At 39.0% G+C, this 15,828-nt stretch overlaps 1 protein-coding gene and 1 non-coding gene across 4 annotated transcripts in view; both read right to left on the bottom strand.

Annotated features, from left to right (window-relative positions):
* The window catches only part of LOC138704602 (nuclear receptor coactivator 6-like), a 708,935-nt gene that overhangs the window by 249,349 nt on the left and 443,758 nt on the right, over nt 1-15,828 (bottom strand). The window lies entirely within an intron of this gene.
* On the bottom strand, nt 4,133-4,204 carry TRNAN-GUU (transfer RNA asparagine (anticodon GUU)). Its single transcript has one exon. It is a non-coding gene; the product is annotated as a tRNA-Asn (tRNA).

The following is a 15,828-nucleotide window of genomic DNA, read 5'->3' on the forward strand; positions in this document are numbered from 1 at the left end:
TCGAAGGACTGATTAACATAATGAAGGATTATTGATATATTAAAAATAAACACCGTATTCTACAAAAGTAATATTTGAAGAAAGATAATATTCTAGAGATGAAAAGCAGTCTTTCTGACAATCGGCTTTTAAAAGTAGTCAACGTCTGACAGTCTTTTACACTATGCACATTAAAATACGCTATTTTCATACTACGCTATCATAAAGAATGAAGGCTTTACATGGTCAATAGTATATTACGATACAAGGTTGGGAAGTGCTTTTTACAAAATCGAGGAAAAGTGTGAAAAACTAGCAGAGAGAGCTTTTCAATTTCCGAGATTTTGTAATGCACTTCACAAAAGTGTATGGCACAGTACTGTTTGCACGATAGTATATTTTGAAAATAACATTTTTAAAAATCTTAATATGCAGTACGTACATACATTAGACTATGAACAGGTGACTGAAGGTTAGCAGTCTGGTCAATGTACAAACTTCACCATCAACTTCAATGTGAAGAAATAAAAATGATTCAAGTACCTGCTTGTAATATTTCATGTTCAATTGAAATATTTTTTGTTAAGGTATTCATTGACTCTAGAAATGTCAGATTTCTTCAAAATTTTGGTAAATAATGTTTTTACCCCATCTGGAAGCTCATTTCTTCTAGTTTTCAAAAATATATAACTTGTACCCATTATCTCAATAATTTCATAATTATTTTTGGTATTTATAATATAAGTGCACTATATTTTCTATACCTTACACCATATTCAGTGTATATTTTCGCCTATTTCACATTTTCCGACATTTATTATCCTTCCAACGGACAAAAAGTAGACTTCCAATTGGGCAAAAGATTCACTGAGGTACCAAATTGAACCTTAAACATGTGGCTATGTTGTAAACTAAAATTATTATCTTCAATCGATTATAGGTCTAATTATTTTATGCCATTAATTTAGTATATAAATATATATATATATATTTTTTTTTTCTAAAGTGTTTATACAATGTGGCATATCTTTTGTACAGTTCAAGATAAATAAATAATTTTGGTATGTAACATTCTCCATATGTAGGAGATAATTTTCGCGAAAGAAGGTTTACCCTGGGTCAATTTCTAATGGAGTCAGGTAGGTCTGAAATTGTATTAATTTTAACATTTTTTCTTTGGGTTCCCAAATTCTATTTTAAAGTTTGAATTATATAAATTGCTTAGCTTACTCCCAAGAATCATGTCACCAAAGATTCAAAGACATTACGGAGAAAAAGTGGATATTTGTCCTAAGAGTCGATGAATAACTTAAATGTGAATTTTAAATTGTTTAAATAAAGCTCAGTACATTTCAAATGCAGTGATTTGTTTCTTTAATACAGAAGCTATTCAAAGATGGTAATAATGAAGCAATGGTGTAATGACAACGGCAGCAAACTTGTGAATATAACAAACGAGATGACTCTTGAAAGTCAAGAATACTTGTCACGTTCAGAAGTTGCTCACACTACCAGATTGCTGCTATATGATACCTCAATACTGAAAAGCCAGTACGCCGTTCATGCACACAGAAAATCATATGCTCCACACATGTTCTTCAGACAAGGGGCTAAAGAGTGTTTTTATATGCGGTACATTACCATTATGTTTATAAGAACTATTCAAATCAAAGTTACAGAAGTATAACACGATTGTGCTTCGTTGGAGGCCAATGCCAGAGACTTGTACCGAAACAAACAACGGAATCCAAAAACCATCTTCCGAATTCAATACATGTTATCAGTGTCCTCGCAATCGCATATTATAAGTAATTCAAATTGAAAATATTTACTCAATATGTACTCTTTCCGGCCTGCACCGTAGCGACATACTTGGACTTGCGTTAAGAAAGAGCGCGCCGATTTGAGTCCTCATAGGGAAGGAAATTACTCACGAAATTTCGGCCAGTGTATGGGACCGGTGCCGATCCAGCATCGTGATGAAGTTGGGGGGGGGGCTACGATAGGTAGCGAAATCCGGTTATGCAAACCAGCTATAATGGCTCGGCTGGGGCTCATTATGCTGACCACATGATACTCCTATGCTGATTAAATTCGACGTGAGGCCAGAAGTCGGTTGGTCGACTTTGGCCCTTCATGGGCTGTCGCGCTAAGGAAAAAATATGTAGGGTTACTCATTATATTATATGTTTATTAATGCAGCAATATTAATCGGGATGAGAAGGAGAAGAGGCGACGAGAATGCAGAAAAATGCGAGAAAAAAACAAAGAGAAAGAGATGGAAAAAAGAAAGAATAAAAAGACGAACCAGGAAAAAAATACAAATGTGACGGAGAAAAGAGGGAGAGACGGAAAACGACATAAAAGTAAGAGACGAAAAACAAAAAGCGCAAGTAGAGAATAAAAACACGAAGAGCAAGGAAAGGATACGAGGAAATAAGAAGGGGAATGCTTGGCCTTTCGAGGGCTGGACACGGGAAGCAGTCCTTGCACTTAGATTCGCTTTGGCTTACTCTATACAGACAGAGTGTTTCAAAAGTGATGGTCAAAAATTTAGTGATGAGAAGTTAAAACGAACATAAGCAAAAAAGTTACACAACACAGAACTGCACGCATTGTATTCTTCACCTGACATAATTAGGAACATTAAATCCAGTCGTTTGAGACGGACAGGGATGTAGCATGTATGGGAGAATCCAGAAATGCATAGAGTTTTAGTTGGGAGGCCGGAGGAAAAAAGACCTTTGGGGAGGCCAAGACGTAGATGGGAGGATAATATTAAAATGGATTTGAGGGAGGTGGAATAAGATTGCAGAGATTAATCTTACTCAGGATAGGGACCGATGGCGGGCTTATGTGAGAGCGGCAACGAATCTCCGGGTTCCTTAAAAGCCATAAGTAAATAAGTAAACATAGGTCCACAAATTAATCATTTACGAGATAATGTCATTTTTTTTTTTTTTTTTTTGCTGATTGGGGCCTCCAGTGAACCGAGCGCCTGGATACGGTAAAGCGGCAACATTCATGCTTAGTAAAACTGTTCTCCAACCAGGAGATCAACCGTGAAAGGAATGTGCTTACTATTGCGTCATCTATTGGAGCGAAGTAGATATATAATATTATCGTCATAACGTCTGTTTAAAAACCATGCGCTCTCCTGCATTTGTTATTTCCTGTATGGAGAGATTAAAAGACCAGGAGATTAACAGTGATCTAATTTTGTAACTAGGGTAGTATAAACATGTGTGTATCAATGTTATTGTTTGTGCTGTGAGAGCTAGCCAATAGAGATACGAGTACCCACGTGTGTGACCTTAAGACATCTTATGACATCAACATTCATTCACAGCATTACTCCCCTTCGTCTCATCCGGCAGAGACTTTCTCGTGGTTCGAGCACAGTACGTATGCCGCACTCTCCCCATCCTATTTCCTTCCTTCTAAATGTGAGACGATATGGTGAACGGTGGATAGGTAGAGGAGGACCTGTACCTAGATCACCGGATTTAAATCCTTTGTATTTTCGTGTATAGGGTTATGCAAAAAGCCTACTTTACACAACAGACATCACCACACCTGAAGAATTGCATCATCGGATTGCAGATGCCTTCCAGCAAATGAGGAATTACCCAGGATTGCTCGAGCGCATTGTTTAATCTTTGCGGAGAAGACTAAACAAATGAATTCAAGTACATGTCCAGCATTTTGAACACTTGCTATAAAATTCTATAGTTAACATGTTCACTGTACCTTGTTTACCCACAAGCTTCACTGTTGTTCAAACAAAAAAAAAAAAACATTGCGAAAATCAAGATTTCAGGTATAACTCCCTGTAAAGTTGATTTGAATAATTTCGAGGGAAAAATTGTTCCGGAGCCGGGTATCGAACCCGGGACCTTTGGTTTAACGTACCAACGCTCTACCACTGAGCTACCCGGGAACTCTAACCGACACCGATCCAATTTTTCCCTCTATATCCACAGATCTCAAAGTGGGCTGACAACCGTCAAGCGACCAACTTCGAGTGCACACTAACTCCGTGTGACTTAAATTGTGGTTTTCTGTTAACGAACAGTGACGTGTATTATGCAAATCAAGATTTCAGGTATAACTCCCTGTAAAGTTGATTTGAATAATTTCGAGGGAAAAACTGTTCCGGAGCCGGGTATCGAACCCGGGACCTTTGGTTTAACATACCAACGCTCTACCACTGAGCTACCCGGGAACTCTAACCGACACCGATCCAATTTTTCCCTCTATATCCACAGACCTCAAAGTGGGCTGACAACCGTCAAGCAACCAACTTCGAGTGCACACTAACTCCGTGTGACTTAAATTGTGGTTTTCTGTTAACGAACAGTGACGTGTATTATGCAAATTGGATCGGTGTCGGTTAGAGTTCCCGGGTAGCTCAGTGGTAGAGCGTTGGTACGTTAAACCAAAGGCCCCGGGTTCGATACCCGGCTCCGGAACAATTTTTCCCTCGAAATTATTCAAATCAACTTTACAGAGAGTTATACCTGAAATCTTGATTTGCATAATACACGTCACTGTTCGTTAACAGAAAACCACAATTTAAGTCAAACGGAGTTAGTGTGCACTCGAAGTTGGTTGCTTGACGGTTGTCAGCCCACTTTGAGGTCTGTGGATATAGAGGGAAAAATTGGATCGGTGTCGGTTAGAGTTCCCGGGTAGCTCAGTGGTAGAGCGTTGGTACGTTAAACCAAAGGTCCCGAGTTCGATACCCGGCTCCGGAACAATTTTTCCCTCGAAATTATTAAAAAAAACATTATTTGTGTATGTTCAATCACATTTCTGTGGTGTTGAAGCCAAAATTATGAATTTTACTGTCTCATGATTGATAAATTAATCAAATTGTCACTACTTTCGTTGGAATTAGTAGGCCTACATAGTATTTAGCGCACCCTAACCAGCACAAAATGACATTATCTCATAAATGGTTAATTTTCGGACCCATCTTCATTGGAACTCTTTTCTTTTCCTTCGTGTTTACTTCTCAATCCTAAATTTTTGACCATCACTTTGGAAAGATCCTGTATACGCGATGATTGTCCCAAGTTTGACAGGAAGGTTGGGTGACATTCGTGAATCCGACGGTGACAGAAGGGCCATCCTGACTGATCCCCTGATAGAGCCATGTCCCATTAGATAACGAATAACCTGAGGGTCCGGAAACCCAAGCCCTTTCTGAATCAATATCGTGAAACAGATGCTGACAGGTGGGTCCTCCTGCCTTTCCCTGGTAAAGCCAGGTCCCATCCACACACGAGTAGCTTGATAAACCACAGCGGTTCGAAATTTCCAGCCCTTCCTATATTAGCACCGGATACCCGTACTACCACGAAAACTAAACACCAATCTGTTTTCACTATTTCATGATAAATTAAACGAAAGGAGGTGAAGAGTGTTGGTGGAATGATAAGAGGAAAACCCTTTGCAACGTGTGCTGTGCCCACCACAAATTCCATCAAGACCTGGGCAGGGATCGAAATCTGGTGCATTATGCTTGAGCTACAGACGCGGCAAAAGAATTCCTTTTATTTAAGATTGTTAAACCGGTTATTTAAAGACTCTGCATCAACTGTGACGTCACCTAGCATCGGTGAAATAAAGAGAAATTGACGAAAAGTGGAAGGAAGTCACTGGAAGAAAAGAAACACAAGACCTTAAGGAGAATGAAGTGGACGAAAATATTTAGAAAAACAAATGCGAGAAAAATAAGAGACTACAAGTAGAACTGAAGCTACCAGCGGCATAAACAAAACTGATCAAAGCATACTTAGGTATATTTCGTCCTTAATCGACTGCTTCCGGAATATGAAAGAGAAGTAACAATTGCACTTCCTGCAATTATAAGACAACGCACCTAACAGCTTCAATTATCCAAGCAAGCTCCGCGTTCAAATATAACGCACGGATCATCGAAAAGCTAGCAAAACCTACACTAAACTACGAAGGTAAGTAATGACGACTTGAATATATATCTTTTTACACACTATACCAAAGGAGTAGAATATTCGATGTACAGCAAATACTACGACATTTTCCATGTTGAAAAGAAGGTAAACTTGCGAATTCTAAATGAGTCAGTAGAACAAATGGACAGCTTCGAATACTTGGGGTGTACTATAAGCAGCAACATGAGCTGCCGCCAGGAAGTCAAAAGGAGAATAGCAATGCCAAAAGAAGCTTTTAGTAGAAAAAGGAGCATTTTCTGCGGGCATCTGGAAAAAGAACCACGGAAGAGACTAGTGAAGTGCTTTGTGTGGAGTATTGCATTGTAGCTTATAATAGATGGCATACTGCAGGAAGTTTTTGTAGTTCTAAGTTATACAAAAAAAAAAGCGGAAAACAATATCCGACAAGTCATTTCCAACATTTCGCTAGAAGAGATTACTCGAGTATTTCAGATCAATTTTCGGAGATGTCAAAAACGTACGCCTATTGAAGCAGACACTTTGAACGTCTCTTGCGACACACGCTAGAAGCACTTGTACTCATTTTTAAAGTTGTTATGAATATTTTCCCTGCTAACAGATTTTAGAACTTAAATTACTACAGTGGAAACGGCGACCGATTAGCATTGGCGGGATCAGATCATCCCCATACACTGCGGTCTAAGCAAGCAAGCAAGCTAGCTAGCAAGCCAGCCAGCGCTCTGCTGGGTCACAAAAGGAGCTATTTTTTGTCCCCTGTAACGTCATTTGTTTTATTTTATTGGGTTATTTTACGACGCTGTATCAACATCTAGGTTATTTAGCGTCTGATTGAAATGAAGGTGATAATGCCGGTGAAATGAGTCCGGGGTCCAGCACCGAAAGTTACCCAGCATTTGCTCGTATTGGGTTGAGGGGAAACCCCGGAAAAAACCTCAACCAGGTAACTTGCCCCGACCGGGATTCGAACCCGGGCCACCTGGTTTCGCGGCCAGGCGCGCTGACCGTTAAACCACAGGTGTGGGCTTGTAACGTCATAAAATATAATAATAATAATAATAATAATAATAATAATAATAATAATAATAATAGTCACCGGCGTAGCTCAGTCGGATGATGCGCTTGTCTGGTGATCCCGAGTTGCGTTCGAGCGTTGGTTCGATTCCCGCCTGGATCGATTACCTGGTTGGGTTTTTTCTCAGGTTTACCCCAACTGTAAGGCAAATGTCAGGTAATCTATTGCGGATCCTCGGTCTCATCTCGCCAAATACCATCTCGCTATCACCAATCCCATCGACGCCAAACAACCTAGCAGTTGATACAGGGTCGTTAAATAACCAAGTAAAAAATATAATAATAATAATAATAATATTAATAATAATAATAATAATAATAATAATAATAATAATAATAATAATAATAATAATAATAGAGCCTACTGAATGCTGTTGTAAAAAGCGGGATATAGCTAATTCACATAGTTTAGTTTGGTATATAAGTTTTGTTTCGCTATCTCGAGATCAAGTGGGATATTCGCTAGAAGACGACATTTTACATGAAAAATTGCAGTAAAGTCAACTGTTCCCTTCTTCCTCATGTTTCAACGTGAAAACCAATATATTCGTTTTCAGACAGACATTCCTAAATATAGGTAGAAGAAGCGAACATATTAAAAATTGACTATTGTACGATAGCATGCGAAAAGTACTTTTAACACTAGAGCAAAAAGTATTTTAACACTGATTTTCAACCGTTTGCGCTGACTACCAATTATGTCACCACCAGATATCACACGTCTGCAATCAACAAATCAGTTCAAACAAAGGCAGGCTGTTTTTTTTTTTTTGTTAAGAAACGTACACAAATTAAATAAATTGCAGGGTTCAGAGCCATAGTGGGCCAAGCGCCATTTATTAAAAACGGAGAAAGCTAGGGTTAAAGTTAAGTGAATACCATAATTTAATGAAGATTGACATATAATTTAGTTTTAATGTGCACACTTTATATTATTTGCTATATGTTTCATTGAATTATGGTAAGCACTTAATTTTAACCCTTGTTTTCCCCGTTTTTAATGTATGGCGCTTGGCCCACTATGGCTCTGACCCCGTCAATTGCTTCAACAATTATTTTAACTTTTTAGTACTAGTAACACGCTTGTTACAATTTTCAAGAAATAAAATCAGCGTCTGAAACAGTGGTAAGAATCTTTCTGCTACACTTGACCCTAAAGAACTACTCCTATCTTTCAAGTCTACTGTTGCGCATGAAGTTGTATTACAGCTGGCGCCAGCGTTTTTGGCATGCGTCCTAGAGTACAGTGCCCAGTTTGTGAGCATGTTGCTAGGGCAGCTGAGAATGGTCCCCACTTCTTATACACGTCACATCAGCCATTTGCGAAACACAGTTGTCAGACTGACTACGGTAAAGGTAAGACACTAGCACTTAACGTTTCCATTACTTATTCCACACGCCAAAAACGGTGACGCGGACTATACTACTCCAACTTATTTACCTTCTTGCGGGTGGCATGAAAGGTGTATCTGCCGCTTCCAGACTCTGCCTACTGTTGATTTGAAGAAATATGTCTGTTAATCAATAATAAACTTAGTTCTTGGTAACCAAATACCTGAAGCTCAGCAGCTACAATCTTCCTGTTTTTCCATTAAAAATGCCTCGTGTAACATAACTAAAGGAACTTTCTATACTTATTAATGTTGTTGTTACTATTATTCTCATTATTATATTATCATAATCATCAACTCCGTGGAAATGACGTGTCATTAAGGAAGCACAAACTTATTTTTTGTGGGAACAAGGCCGAAGAGTAATTACCCGAAGTTCAGGAAGCGGTTGTGAGCGAGGGAGGGGAGGAGACAGAGTCATCATAATTCCCAGTAACGCAGAACATTCCAATACACTCCAGTATACTTCTCTCACCTTGGTTAATGTCAGACAAAAACAAGCAACAAGTGACGACGCATTTTAATTGTAGTTCTGCTTGTAAGTATGAAAAATATCCCCGTACACTTACGACATAGAGGTAGAGCTTCAAATAAAAAAAAATAGCGTCCCCACAAGGGAACGATTTTTCCAACACGTAAAATTAATTCAACAGATTAAAAACACAGGAAACATTAAGTTTTATAGAGACGTAAAAGATAAGCATGAGGTTCCTATAATTACTGCGTGCAAGAGACATAGCCCTATGCGCGGACACGACCTCTTGCGTGCATAAACAGTCTATGTTCTAACTCCACAACATTCCATTACTCGCCTTCCTCGGTGGTCGAAATTTATATTTTTTCTCTTTCGAGGGTTCTAGAACTCCTGACATTGCTTACCTTATACCAGTGACGGCATGTTCCGCGCTGTGACGTCATACCACGGAGCCGCCACGCTCTTTGCCCGGGAAACTCTGCATACTGAGCACAGCGTGGAGAGAAGGTTCAACTGAACAGTGGTGGTACGGCGCCAAAGCAATGACAGAGCGCGATCCATTCGTCTGAGGTAGTATGGGAACAGCACAATTACAATGCATTTGTACGAACACAAAACTGTACATCCGTGATAAATCAATGTAACAAAATATTTTGGTTTGTAATCAAATTTAATATACTTATAATAATATGAAATTCATAATACAGCCAGCTGCAGAAGCGTTCGCATTATGTAAATGAGGCTCCGAAACTGCTATAAATATACAAATATAGAAATAAATAATTTAAGCAGTACTACAACACTTTGTCTACTCGGAAACTTGAAAACAGTTCAAGTGTTTTTAACAGACATTTTCCTACACAATATACAGATTGAACTATATAGGCCCTAACTTGGTGAGTAGTATGCAAAGTATATTTCAACTTTTGAAACACACCATCACTTTGTGTTACTACCGTGCCCAAGTTAAATGCTTTGTCGAGATCAAACTGTGTTATGGAGTATGCAGGAATGGCGAAGCGTTTGATTTGTTGCAAGCTGTTTCAGCATGTAAAGAAATTCAATATACAATGCCATTATTCTCTACGCCACACAAATGATTATCGACAAGTGCTAGTGCAGCAATTGAAAGATAAATTGTTAAGTGAAGCTAGGGAACACACTGTCAGTGAATCAATGGTAAGCTTAAGGCTTAAGATATAGGATTTCACTAGCCATTGCAAAGAACATGCGTTCTTTTAATGACGGGGAATTTGCCAAGAATGTTGCCATCATGACCGCAGAGTAGTTATTCCCTAGCAAAATACAGGAATGTGATTCCATCAATTTATCTCCAAGAACTGTCATATCATTGCTGCACTGACGCCACTGCGCTGGTGCGTGTTAACAGTAATACGACTCAACTGCTCGCTCTTCCAAGCTCTTGAGGCCTGACTGGCTCTTACGTCATAACTGCAGCATCTGCCGGCCACTGCCCTATACGGACTATCTCATATTGGGATTCTCTCTCTACTTACGAGTAAACGAACATACACTGGAACACGTCAGAGAAAACAGACACACATTAGTGACTTTGAAGCGGTTCGAAGCCACGGTCGTGACTTACACACAGCGTCGAAGATGTCCCTTAACCTTAACCCCTGCTTGAACCAGTTAAAATGTTATACATGAATACACAATGGAATCTGGATTATACGTAGCCCAGTTATAGGCCTATGTAGTTCTGATTTGCACGTAAGAATGCACAAATCCTGGCAAAATTACATTTAATTACATATAAATTAATTCTGAATAAAACTGTACAGCAACAGAGGCAAGACGTGTCCCGTGAAATTATCATGCACCATGACTATGTCACCAATGAGTACGCCCATGGAGGGAGAAGATAGATTTTAGTCTGAGATGAACTTCCGTGTCAGTAGATGCGTAAAATATTAACCATCCTGGAAAGAAACTCTATTTCTCATAGTTCATTCTTTACCTTCTCGCACAGCTCACATGCCAGGTCTCGCCTCCTCACCTATACTTAGGCCTAATTTTTTTACTTGGTTATTTAACGACGCTGTATCAACTACTCGGTTATTTAATATCGATGGGATTTGTATAGCAAGATGGTATTTGGCGAGATGAGGTCGATAAATCGCTGTAGATTACCTGATATTTGCCTTACGGTTGGGGAAAACCTCGGAAAAACTCAACTAGATTATCAGCTCAAGCGGGAATCGAACCCGCACCCGAGCGCAACTCCGGATCGGTAGGCAAGAGCCTTACCCGAGTGAGTTACGCCGGTGGTTAGACCTATTTGATTTGTACGTAATTCGTTACTGTAGGCAGTACCACAGTCTAGTATATACAGTCACCAAGCTCAATACGTAGGGAATATGCATCCATAGATAGTTGCTAACCACTAGGATTGCTACTATCGCCTCATTACAGGCGATGCGAAATAGTACTGGAACAGTCTATTGTTCCTAGTACCCTCACAACTCAAGCTTCGTGACTGTACATACTAGATTGTGGTAGTACTTTTATAATCGAGATTGAATTGTAGTCTTAAAAATAGTAATATACGTTACATGAACGGTATGTTGACGTTTTCATGGTCGAGGAAAAGATTGAAAAAGCGAAACGTAGTTGAGCTTTTTTAATTTCCGAGAACATGAAAACAAACATACCGCTCGTGTATCGTACATTATTTTGTGCGAAGATCGTTTATTACATACCTGAAAGACGAATTTCTAATTAGTTGCAATGAAATCTCCATGTTGGTTTCTGTTTAATGACGCCAACTTCGGAACACCAAAATATCTTTCTTCAACATTGTTGCTGTAAAATGTTTTCTGTGTTTACTATACTCCAGCAGGCCGTGATATACGTCTGTCTTTTTTTCCCCAGTCTATAAATGCCAACTTAAAACAAACGGTAAGGTTATGTAATGATTTATTTTTCATTTTAATATTTTAACAATATCATTTATATAACATATTGCAGTAATAACATCGGCATCTGGAATCTTGTTGATTTTTTCACGGGTTCCTTAATGTTACTTGTATCAGGAATGCAATAAGTTTCGTGGAGTAGTAGACTTTACTTAATTTTTGCAAATATTTAAAAACAATAATTAACATTGCAATTTAGGTGAAATTGCAGTGGTAAGTTTACAATTTATAATTATTACTATGTTAAACGTCTCTAAAAATAATATGTTAAAAGCCTAAAGCAGTAAAATGAATGTCGCGCTTAAGCGGTAAGAAGAGGGAAATTGTTATGTGTGTTACGTTGGGAATACTGAATGTGGTATTTCACACTTACCGCGTATTGGTTCTGTGCGGAAAACAAGCAAATACGCACGACCTCGCACAAACAGTTTTGTCGCACAGATACTTTTTAAGTCTGAGAAAGGAAGCAGTACGCATGATCAGACATAACGAAACGAAACTAATTTTAGGCCTATTACCTCAAACTAGTCGTTCTCTTGTGAACCAGGTCGCTCGCCCTCTGATCATGCGCATTGCCTCCTTTCTGGGACTTACAAAGTATCTGTGCGACAAAACTTTTTTCTAAGGCTGTACGTATTTTTCTATTGACATTTCTTATAAAATAACCAATTCCTTAAAAACTTAAACTTTACATTAACACCCAAACGAATGCATAAACACTTCAAGCAATTAGGCATTCAGAAACCCTGCGAATTCCTTGCTTATTCTTTTTTAAATTGGTTACTTAAAGATCTTGTAGGCTATCTATTACTAGTCTCCTGCGGTGACTGAGTGGCCAGACCTTCCGCCTGTCACGCAGGCAGTCCGAATTCGAGTCCCGGTTAGGGCCGGAAAAATCCATAGTGACACTTGTGGTGGACAAGGTCGCAGTTGGGGATTTTTCTTGGGGTTCTCCATTTCCCCATATTAGGCACCTACAATATTCCGTCGACATTTCTCAATTTCGTCTTTCCACAGCGTTCTCTGATTGCCGCCTGAGGACGCACAGAGGGGGCTGGCCTAGGGACTAGTGACGTAGCTTGCTCGAAACTTGGATACGCAGCGAATCTTAGTGTAGTCAGCCGGCGTTTGAAATGAGACTAGCTTGAGGGTTAGCGCAATATATCATGGAAGGTCGTAATACTCTCCTTCCAAAAATTCCATTCCATTACATCTACTACTAGGCTATTTCGCGTTAACGGAATTAATGATAGATAGCGAGACGAGACCGAGGATATTCCGTGTGGCTTTTTTACTTTGTTATTTAACGACGCTGTATCAGCTTCTAAGGCATTTAGCGTCGATAGAATTGGAGATAGGCGAGATGAGGCCGAGGATTCGCAATAAGATTACCTGACATTCGCCTTACGATTGGGAAAATCTCGGGGCAAAAAACCCAATCAGGAATCAGCCCAAGCTATAATAGAACCCACGCCCGTGCGCAACTCCGGATCAGCCGGCAAACGCGCTATCGCCTGACTTCCATGTGATTAACTTACTTAAATTTTCTTACAATTGAGGGAAACGTCGGGAAAAATCCAACCAGTAATCAACCCCAACGGTAATCGAACCTAAGCCTGAGAACTGGAGAGGGAAGATAGATACAGGAAGATCAATTAAAAGACGGAATTGAAGCTGGAACAAATCGATAGGCCTAGTTCTTCAGAGACAGATCAAGATCCAAGCTACTGCGTATTATGCGTTCTATAATAAAGACACTGCACTGTAGGAATCGTTCAATAAACTTTAAACGGCGAAGGGAGGAGAACTGGATGCTCAAGGTCGTTCACCAGATCCCCTTGCCGCAGACAATGTCGGTAGCTCCCCTTCCGATCACCGCCGTGTAAGACGTATGTTCCTGTCAAAATGCTTAACGTCAATTCCATTGCCAATATTTTCCGATTCCTTTCTCAGACTATTTCTATGGGAACATACAGACACTTATTTTTGACATCACAGTCACGAATTACGGTTGATGGTCTATGTTATCATTCTTTAAAAGTACAGCGAAATCTTAAATAGTGAACATCGTTTAAATCTGTTTGCTTTCTCATGTATATAGAGTGATTACATTAATATCAGGTGGTTATTCTTTGAAATATTTCAAACAAAAAAGTTCAATACAATTTTGCTCGTTTTTGCTTTCTTTTCCGAAGTAAAAATGATTTTATACGAAACATTTCGTACCGTGTTTTTGGGAACGCCATTGATTTAATTTCAAATATGCTCAGTCAATTTAAGAGAACAGTATATTATGATAATAAAATATGATTGAAAGAATTTCAGGTTTGTTCATTAAATGTACAGAAATTGATACAAACAAATGTAACTTTTCGTTCTGCAAAGAAATGTTACAATGTTACATATCTTCGGATCAAACTACTGCACATTTGAAGGACAAAACTGAAATTCTTTCAGTCGAGTATTATCATAATACACCGCTCTCTTAACCACTTCCCTGATTAACCCGAGTTAACTCGGGTTGCTAACATGTGTCAAAATTTATTAACCCGAGTTAACTCGTTTGAGTCCCATTGTCTATTTCATAGTGATTTTTTTTAAGTATGTAAGAAAATTAGTGATGTACAGTGATTCTGCAATATTAAATGACCTCTTTACGAAAATAAAAAAAATATGACACTTTTTTTCACAAAACTGGTAAAATATATAGGCCTAGTAAAGGAAGAGGTTAAAGTGACTGAGCATATTGGGAATTAAATCATTTTTTTTATTTGACTAGGTTATTTTACGACGCTTTATCAACAGCTCAGGTCATTTAGGAACAACTCAGGTCATTTAGGAACAACATAATTTTTGTCGACCATACTTCACAACCATCTACTGGGATTTCAACGGACGTTTACGGGGTGGAAAGTCTATGTTTAATTCTTTCGGCTGCGATTACAAAGGTGAACGGAAGAAGTGCAGTCGGCTTCCAAATTTGATCTTTCATATACGGAAATTATTCCAGAAACAAAAGTGACTACGGTAAATGTTCTTAGCACTTTGACCCACTATTCGCCCTATCTACCGGGATTGAACAAACAACCCCGGGGCAAGCGTAAACTTGCAGAAGTTGATTGGTTTAATCTCCTTCAAATTCTCACGAGCCAAGAGCAGTTTCCAAGGTATTGTACGTAATTCCATCCACTTCGGGATATTGGTGCGAGGCGTGAGGAAGTTTCTTATTCTTTCCCTCGTCATATGGCATCATTAGTTTTGTTACTGTCCGTGACTGAATTCTGCAGTCCTACCGATTGAAGAAAAGACTGGAATGAACCACTGTTATGGACGGAGGTATTGGAAGTATCATCTTTATGAGTTTAGCACCTCAGTAATTTTTGGCCATTATACAGGTTGTAGCAACGCTGATATCCGGGACGTATTGACTGCCTCCAATGGCTACTGACACATTGTCTATCACTTCGTATACGTTTTCATTAGGAGCTTCTGGCACTCCAAAAACAACGACATTGTCTCTACGTGAATACTGTTTTAGTTCACCTATCTCCTGCTTCAGCAATTCGTTTTCCTTCGTTAGATTTGTGATTTCTTCTTTTGCTGCATTCAGCTCCTCGCTAAAGACATCAAATTTATTCGAAATAAATTCCACGGATTTCTTGAGGTCACTCACTTCCGTGTTAATGAAGGATTTGAATTCCTCAAACATTTTCTTCATTGAATTGATTATAACACTATTATCGTCCGCCACTTTTTTTTTCCTCGGATGTCGATGCGTCACTTTTGTTGTTCCCTGTTTGCTTCCTAACCATTTTCACTTTTATGATTCTCTGGGAGCGTTACAAAAACACGTCTGTCCTTCACTGCTGCTCGAACTGAACTGATGACTGAAATGTTTGCATTACTAGCAGTAAAATAGGAATCGCATAAGAAGGGGGGAAAGAAAATGATTAAAAGGTAGGTAATCGCGCGACCTTACAAGGGAATATGGGGCTATGGGAAGAATCTACGCG

This window comes from Periplaneta americana, chromosome 8, assembly GCF_040183065.1.
Source record: "Periplaneta americana isolate PAMFEO1 chromosome 8, P.americana_PAMFEO1_priV1, whole genome shotgun sequence".
In the NCBI taxonomy this organism is placed as follows: domain Eukaryota; kingdom Metazoa; phylum Arthropoda; class Insecta; order Blattodea; family Blattidae; genus Periplaneta; species Periplaneta americana.